Source organism: Pongo abelii, chromosome 8 (genome assembly GCF_028885655.2).
Source record: "Pongo abelii isolate AG06213 chromosome 8, NHGRI_mPonAbe1-v2.0_pri, whole genome shotgun sequence".
In the NCBI taxonomy this organism is placed as follows: Eukaryota; Metazoa; Chordata; class Mammalia; order Primates; family Hominidae; genus Pongo; species Pongo abelii.
Genome location: NC_071993.2, coordinates 65,873,548 through 65,881,950, shown reverse-complemented (window position 1 = coordinate 65,881,950; position 8,403 = coordinate 65,873,548). Strand labels below are relative to the sequence as shown.

At 42.9% G+C, this 8,403-nt stretch overlaps 1 long non-coding RNA gene across 1 annotated transcript in view; it reads left to right on the top strand.

The window, feature by feature from the left end:
- The first annotated feature begins 202 nt into the window (after positions 1-202).
- Positions 203-8,403, top strand: part of LOC129048259 (uncharacterized) — a 30,792-nt gene continuing 22,591 nt past the window's right edge. Inside the window, exons 1-2 of the long non-coding RNA XR_008510461.1 lie at positions 203-284; positions 923-1,017. This is a non-coding gene — a long non-coding RNA (uncharacterized LOC129048259). The remainder of the gene's footprint in view (positions 285-922; positions 1,018-8,403) is intronic.

The window sequence follows — 8,403 nt, the reverse complement described above, 5'->3', positions numbered from 1 at the left end:
TCCCCAAGACCTTGAGACCTCTAAAAACAATAACTTTGGCAGGTTTCTGGCTCTTTGTAGGGTTGACCTCCTGCTTTTGTGAATACTTGTATCTCACTTGTTACTCCTTACTCAGAAGGGCCTGATTTATGTGATGTCATCGGGAGTGCCATCAGCATGACCTTTGTGATGCTCTGTGGAATGCCCAGATGGCCCAAGCCCCTCTGGATATATTCTGACAGAATCAAGGAGAATTAACAGACCCCCAGGGCAGTATTGAATGAATACTGCTGTTCATCCCATGGGTATGAATGTGAACGGTTTTAGATACTTCTTTCTGCTGGACACAGAAAAGAAAGCATTTGTCAGATCAATAGCTGCATACCACTTACCTGCAACTATGTTAAGTTGCTCTGGGTAATTCCCATATCCAGCTCAGAAGCTGCACATGGGTTACTAACTGGTTAAGTTTGTCATAGTTCACTGTCATCTGCCATGACAGGGGCCAGGCTAGTGTATTAAATGGGACATATGATCCGGACCATCTCCTCTGCATTTTTTTTTTTGTTTTTGAGACAAGGTCTTGCTCTGTTGCCCAGGCTGGAGTGCGGTGGTGTCATCTGGGCTCAGTGCAACCTCTGCCTCCTGGGTTCAAATGATTCTCCTGCCTCAGCCTCCTGAGTAGCTGGGATTACAGGTGTGCACCGCTATGCCTGGCTAATTTTTGTATTTTTAGTAGAGATGGGGTTTCACCATATTGGCCCCACTGGTCTCGAACTCCTGACCTCAGGTGATCCGCCTGCCTCTGCCTCCCAAAGTGTTGGGATTACAGGTGTGAGCCACCATGCTCGGCTTCCTCTGCATTTTTTGTCTTTGAGGTAACACTAATCTCTGCCATTCCCCTAGGAAGTTATAATGTTTTTGGTTTGCCCTCTTGGCCCAGGATAGGGGCAGCTTCAGAGGCTTCCACTTGACCTTTTGTAGTACAGGAGCTCTTAATCTACTGGCCAAGAAACGATGGTGATGTTCTGCCAAATGGTAAGTATATATGTTGCAATCATATATTCTGGAACTGGAAATGATCTTGTAGTTCCTGGGCCAGGACTCCATTTTTTACCTGACCCCATATGCTTCTACTACCATGGAGGACCCATGATGGGGTTTTGGGTCTCAGTGTCTCAGTACCAGCTTAGATCCTGTATCTGACATCCTTCAGAAGGTCTGGATTTTCCATTTCCCCATTGTAATTATGCTTTCTCTTCAGTTAATGGCCATAAATCCAGTTGGGAAATAACTACTGTACATATTTACTGTGGCATCTCAGGGGTCTTTCTTATGGGGACCCATCCTCCTTTTCAGTTGATGGGTTCAGGATGTGAGAGGTGGTTTAGATCTGGAAACTGGACATGGGACCATGACTTTCCAATGGGGTTTCTAATCTCAGTCTCCTGCTCATCCACTCTTGAGCTCTTTTGATTCTATATATTAAAGGATACCCTGGTTGAATCCTGAGAACGTCATGTTTTATTAGCCATTTTCATCAATTAGAGGTCAGCAAGCAACTTCTGTAAAGGGCCAGGTAGTAAATATTTTAGGGTTTGCAGGACATAGAATCACTTTTGCAATTACTCAACTCTGTCATTGTAGCACAAAAGCGGCCATAGATAATATGCAGCAAATGGGCGTGACTGTGTTCAATAAACATTTATTTATAAAAACAGATTGTAAGCAGAATTAGGCCTGCAGGGCTGTGGTTTGCTGATACCTGCCATAGATGTCTGCAGGTCAGGGCCCTACTTTCTTGGCTGCCATTCTGATTTAGAAGCACACATGGTAAATCCACTGACTTTGCTTTTGAAAGTCAAGTGCCACCACCATGTCTCTGCTACATCATAAGTTTAGCACCCCCATTGCCACTAGGGATCCCAGTTCTGTAGCAACATCTTCAACTCTGTCCAAGCCTACTGAGGACAGGCAGTACTGAGTGTATTTGCAGTGCCACTGTCCCCTCACCAGTGCACTCCTCATCCACTGGGAAGATGGCGTGTCCTCTGGGCCCTGCAAGGGCCATAATTGGCTAGTGTTCTAATCCCAGCCTCTTGCTCTTCCATTCTTCATCTCTCCTTTAATAATTTATTGAGGCAAAATTCAAGTAATATGAAATTAAGCATTTTAACGTGAACAACTCAGTGGCATTTCGTGCATTCACAATGTTGTACGCCTATCATCACTAATTCCAAAACACTTCCATCACTCCAAAGTAAAACCCCTCAACCATTAAGCAGTTTTTCTCCCCACTTCAGTCCCTAGCAACTGCCAATCTGCATTTTATCTCTCTGGATTTATCTATTGTAGATATTTTATATAAATGGAATAATAAAAGGTATGACCTTTTATATCCGGCTTCTTTCACTTAGCATAATGTTTCAAGGTTTTATCCATGTTGTAGCATGTATCAGTACTTCATTCCTTTTTATAGCTAAATAATATTTCATTGTGTGTGTATATATCTTGATATTTACACATCTATATCTATACATCACAGTTTATCTATTCAATCATATATCAAACATTTGGTCTGTTTTCACCTTTGGCTACAGGTATAGTACTACAGGTGAGTAGCACTATTATGAACATACATGTACCTATACTTGTTTGGTACCTGTTTTCAATTATTTTTGGTATATATCTAGGAGTGGAATTGTAGGGTCATATGGCAATTCTATGTTTAACTTTTTCAGAAATTGCCAAACTATTTTCTACAGTGGTCAAACCATTTTGCATTCTCACCAACAATGTACAAGAGTTGCAACTTCTCCACATCCTTGCCAACACTTGCTTTTTGTTTTTTTGGTTATAGTCTTCCTAGTGGATGTGAAGTGGTACCTCACTGTGGTTTTGATTTGCGTATCTCAAATGACTAATGATGTTGAGCATCTTTTTCATGTGTTTGTTGGCCATTTGTATCTTTTCTTTGGAAAAATGTTGATTCAAGCACTTTGCCCGTTTTTTAATTGGGTTGTCTTTTCTGCTATAAACTTTTAAGAGTTCTTTATGTATATTTTGGATACTGGACTTTTATCAGATATATGATATATGCAAATATTTTTCCCATTGTATGGGTCATCTTTTCACTTTGTTGATAATGTCCTTGGTTGCAAAAACAATTTTAACTTTGGTAAAGCTTTTGTTGCTCTTGTCTTTGGTGTCATATCTAAGAATCTATTACTGATTCAAGGTTATAAAGATTTACCCTATGTCTTCTTTTAAGAATTTTATAATTTTATCCCTTATATTTAAGCTGTTAATTCATTTGAGCTAATTTTTATATATCATGTGAAGTAGGGGTCCAACTTTATTCTTTTGCATGTGGATATCTAGTTGTTCTAGTGTCCTTTGTTGAAGGGACTATCCTTTCCTTATTGAATGGTCTTGGCACCCTTTTTGAAAATCAATGGGGTATGAATGTATGGGTTTACTTTTGGACTCTCAATTCTATTCCATTGGTCTATCTGTCTGTCTTTATGATAGTACCACATTGTTTTTATTACTGTAACTTTGCAGTAAGTTTTGAAATTGGGAAGTTTGAGTCCTCCAACTTTGTTCTTCTTTTTCTTTTTCTTTTTTTACATGTAAAGCAATTTTATTTTTGTTTAACCTTAAGCTTGCCAATTTTTTTCCCTGAACAGCATTTGTCTTGTTTTGATACCCACCTACACTCATATTAGAAATGTAGTGCAAACTACTTGGTGATTCCACTTTGAATTTATAGTCATGTGACTAGGATGTTTTGAATATACGTTCTTCTTTTTCAAGATTGTTTTGACTACTTTAAACTCCTTGTAATTCCACAAGAATTAGAGGATTGGCTTTTCTATTTCTGCAAAAAAGGCCATTGGGACTATGATAGGGACTGCATTGAATCTTCATCTCTTTTGATTCTATAGATTAAGCAATACTCTTGCTGAATCATGGGAACATCATGTTGTTATTAACCAACACTATATATCAGGGGTCAGCAAACTTTTTCTGTAAAAAGCCAGAAAGTAAATATTTGAGATTTTGAGGGCTATATGGCATTATATAATAATATAAGAGTCTTTGGACTCCTCTCACAGTCTGTGTAGCAGCTTCCGGAACCCATCCCAGCAACATATTAGAATCATCTCCTGGAGTCATTGCCAGGGTGTTAAATCCTGTGATATGAGGTATGCTCCTATATCAACAAAATTTTTCTTATCCAGCTTTATATTCAGTTTCTCCTCTTGACTCAACACCTTCAGCATCTACTTTCATATACACTTTCCTGGTTTCTGCTGTGTCCTATTAGGCAGTTCTTATAGTTCCTTTGCTGCATAATCCCTCTCTTCCCTTAGTAGGTCAAGCACTTGCCCAGTGAAACGAGGCTGTGATTTGGTCGTGGTTATGGCTGTGGTGGTCAGGAAGGGAGGCAGGGATACCTCGTGAAGAGGGCTAGCATTGTGCTCTAAGGAACTTGCCTCATTGAGGCTTCTATACAAACTTAAATCAAGGCAGGAGGCAGGGGAGGATTCTTCCAACAAGGAGGGGTGAGCATGTTTTGCAGGCCCAGGGAGTCCAGGAGGATTGGGGATTCAAGAGTTCAAGTGTATCCCACATAGATATCTTTCTCCCAGATTTCAGGGTCTCACTTCTTCCCATTAGGACTTTGACTTGGCGTATGATAATTGTCAGGTGGAGAAGGCAACTTTCTCTGAAGTTCTGCTACTCTGACAATTATGTCCTGTTTCCAGACCTCACCTGGGTCTGCCGTCCAATTGCAAAAGATGAGGGTCCCTTTAAATGCTGTTGAAGAAGCTCTCTGCCTCTCACAATTGCTTTACGCTGATGCCTGATAGTCCTGAGCTTGTCATTTTCTCTCTTCAAAGCATCTGTATTCAGCAACAACTACCCACGTTGACAGTCCTTCTACTGACTCTTTCTGCATTGTCTCTCAAACTCCTGAGGTACCACATGAGTCTGTGCACTTCCCACCTGTGCCCCATCCCCGCCAGCACAGGTGAAAGTCTCAGCAGCCACACAGCTGCCCCCTGCTCTGAATGCCCAGTTCTCTACCTGCCACCAGGCCTGTGAGTGGCCCATGCCGGAATCTCATCCTTAGATCTGCTTCTTAGGTCCACTTCTGGCACCAACTGCCTTGGGTTGGGTTCTCTGAGCTTGAGAAGGGGTTCAGGTTCCCATGATTTATTGAGAGAGTGCTCTTCAGAAAAAATCCTGGAGAGGAGGAAGTAAATTAGGATGGGGAAGGGGAAGGAGCTGAGCAAGGCAGAGTCCAGGCTTGGCCCTATCCATGGTGGTGGGCTGTGGAGCATGAATCACACTGCAACGTCATCTGCTCTTGAAGCAAGGGGGCCAGACTTTTGTACCCCTCTATAAGTCAGGGGATGTGGGTGTCCATCCCTAGGGTGGAAGTATAATCTCCCTGGCAAGGTAACTCCTGTCAGCTCAGAGTAATTTTCTGGAGAAGGAGCAGCTGTGAATTGTTATCATCTGGGAGTGGGTGGTCCTGCTAAGCATCCACTGCAGAGAGAGTGGCATGTTCTGCTAGCAGCAGCAATTTCAGCAGGGCTGGGGCCTGCACAGTGAGGCATCTAGGAGGCAGTAGTTCTTGGACCAGGGTAGCTTGCCATGGGGGTGGTGAGAAATGGTTGGTTTTCAACACACGCACATATACACTCCCCCAGCCACACACATAGAGGGGGTCTCACTCTGTTGCCCAGGCTAGAGTGAAGTGGTGTGATCATATGTCCCTGCAGCCTTGCTCTCCCAGGCTCCAGTGATCATCCCACCACAGACTCCCAAGTAGCTGGGACTACAGGTGTGCGCCACCATGCCCGGCTCATTTTTTTTTTTTTCTTAGTAGAGACAAGGTCTTGCTATGTTGCCCAGGCTGGTCTTGAACTTCTGAACTCAAGCGGTCTTCCCACCTAGGCCTCCCAAAGTGCTAGGATTACAGGTGCGAGCCACTACACCCAGCCTGAATATATATTTTTAAACGACTTTATTGAGGTATAATTGACATATAATAAATAAGCTGCATATAAAGTGTACAATTTGATAACTTTTAACATGTGCATGTATAGATCCATGTAATCATCACAATAATGAAGATAATGAACATTTCCATAACCCCCAAAAGTTTCCTGTGCCCTTTGTGACCGTCTGTCCTGCTCATTCTCATCGTACCTTGCACCCTCCCTTTCACCCTCCTCTGAGTCCCAAGCAGCCACTAATCTTCTTTCTATCACTATAGGTGAGTTTGCCTTTTTTTCCATTATATTTTAAGTTCTAGGGTACATGTGCACAACGTGCAGGTTTGTTACATATGTATACATGTGCCATGTTGGTGTGCTGCGCCCGTTAACTTGTAATTTATATTAGGTGTATTTCCTTTTTTTAAGAATTTTGCACTGATGGAATCATACACTAGGTACTCTTTTTTTTCTTTCACTGCTTTCACTTAGTCTAATTATTTCACGATTCCTTCATGTGGTTGAATACATCAATGGTTCATTCCTTTTTAGTACTGAGTAGAATTCCAATATGTGGATGCACCACAGTTTGTTTATACATTCATCTGTGGATGGACATTCAGGCTGTTTCTAGTTTTTGGCAACGATGTGTAAAACTGTTATGAACATTTGTGTACAAGTCTTTGTATGGACATATGCTTTCTTTTCTCCTGAATGAATAGTGAGCTGTGGACTGGCAGGATCACATGGTAGGTGAGTGTTTAATTTGACAGAAAACTGTCAAACTGTTCCCAGAGTGACTGTATTATTTTACATTCCCATAAGCTGTATATGAAAGTATCAATCCCCACATCCTCACCAACACTTGCTATGCCTAGTCTTTTAAACTTGAGCCATTTTAGTAAGTGTTCTGGATATGTGTTGAATGTAGAGCCTACAGGATTCATAATAGATTGGATCTAGGATTTGAGAGAGGGGTTATTTATGCAACAAATATTAATTGAGCGCTGTCTCTATCCTGGCATTTTTTCTAGAGGTTTGGGGCACAGTAGATAACAAAACACATATAATCCCTTCCCTCATGGACCTACAGCCTACATCACTTTCTTGCCTGTTTGGGGAAGACTAGGGTGGCTTAGGGTGTGGGATGAGGAGGCAAAGAAGGAGGCAAGTTCAACTGATGGAGGTGGTGAATGGTGTGAGAGCAGATGGTGAAGGCAGGCTGTGTGGTGTAAGATTTAGGGGGTCTGGTCTAGAAAGATACAGTGACATCCTGTTTCCTATTAGTGTGACCCTGGCTGGGTCATGTGACTGCACTGGGCAGCTTCAGTTTCTTCATCTGTAAAGTGGGAATAATGAATACTTTAGGTGAACTGAGATGTCTTACTGGCACTTAGCCAGATCTAGACGCTAAGTGCAGTCCTTAGAAAATATCCTTACTGAAGTCAGTGACGTTACATTTATTCACCAACTTTGCTTTTTAGAGAGGACCAGAGAGTCCTGTGTCCTCAGAAATGTCCCAGGGATCACAGAGTCAGCCCATGGTCCAGTGACTTATTTCCACCCGCTTCTGCTAACTCCTCAGGTGCAGACTATCAGCCTGTGGGCCCTGAACAGGTGAGCAGAGTGTAAGGGCTGTTTGCAGCTTTATTTTTAGAGCCAGCCCTGGAAGATGGCTCAGGCTCTGAGGCTCCATGGGGAGCTGAAGTCAGGCTATATTTAGGAGACACAGCTGCATCCCACTATCCCTCACATGTCACTGGGATTTAGTCCTGGTGTTCGGAAAGAACACCTCAGGTTTGCCTAAGCTGTGTTTTGTATCTGTGGGTGTCTCCAGGAGCAATGGGGCCCCCTTCCTCGGAGTCTCTGTCTCAAGCTCTCTGTGATGAAGGCGCAGGCAGGGTACGACCTGCCTCCTTTGTAACACCAGTGGTTTCTGCCTCATCGTGATGCTCACGGCTGGGAGTGTGGCTCCCTTCAGTGCCCTCTGTGTAGCCATAGCAACCATGATGATCCACATTTGTTCAGCGTTTCCTGTTTACCCAGTGCTTTTACAACCATCTCCTATTGCATCCTCCCGATGGATCTGGAGTGTGGCATCATGATCACTATCCCTGTGTTCTGGATGAGGAAACTGAGACTTCAAGAACTGCAGGGATATGCCTAAAGGCACTGTCTGAGTGACCGAGGTCATGAACTTGGGCTGTGGGATTCCAAGGTCAGGGTTCTTTCAGTTAAGTTGTCATTGTTGTAGTAATTGTGCAATCTCTAAGTCCCTGGCCTATCCTGTCCCACCACCTGCCTGCACAAATCCTTCTCTTTTGAGGCTCTGCAGTTGGCTCAAATGCCACCTTCTCTGGGAAGCCCTTTCTGATTCTTTCAGATGAATGTGAACTCATGGGTCATTTCATGA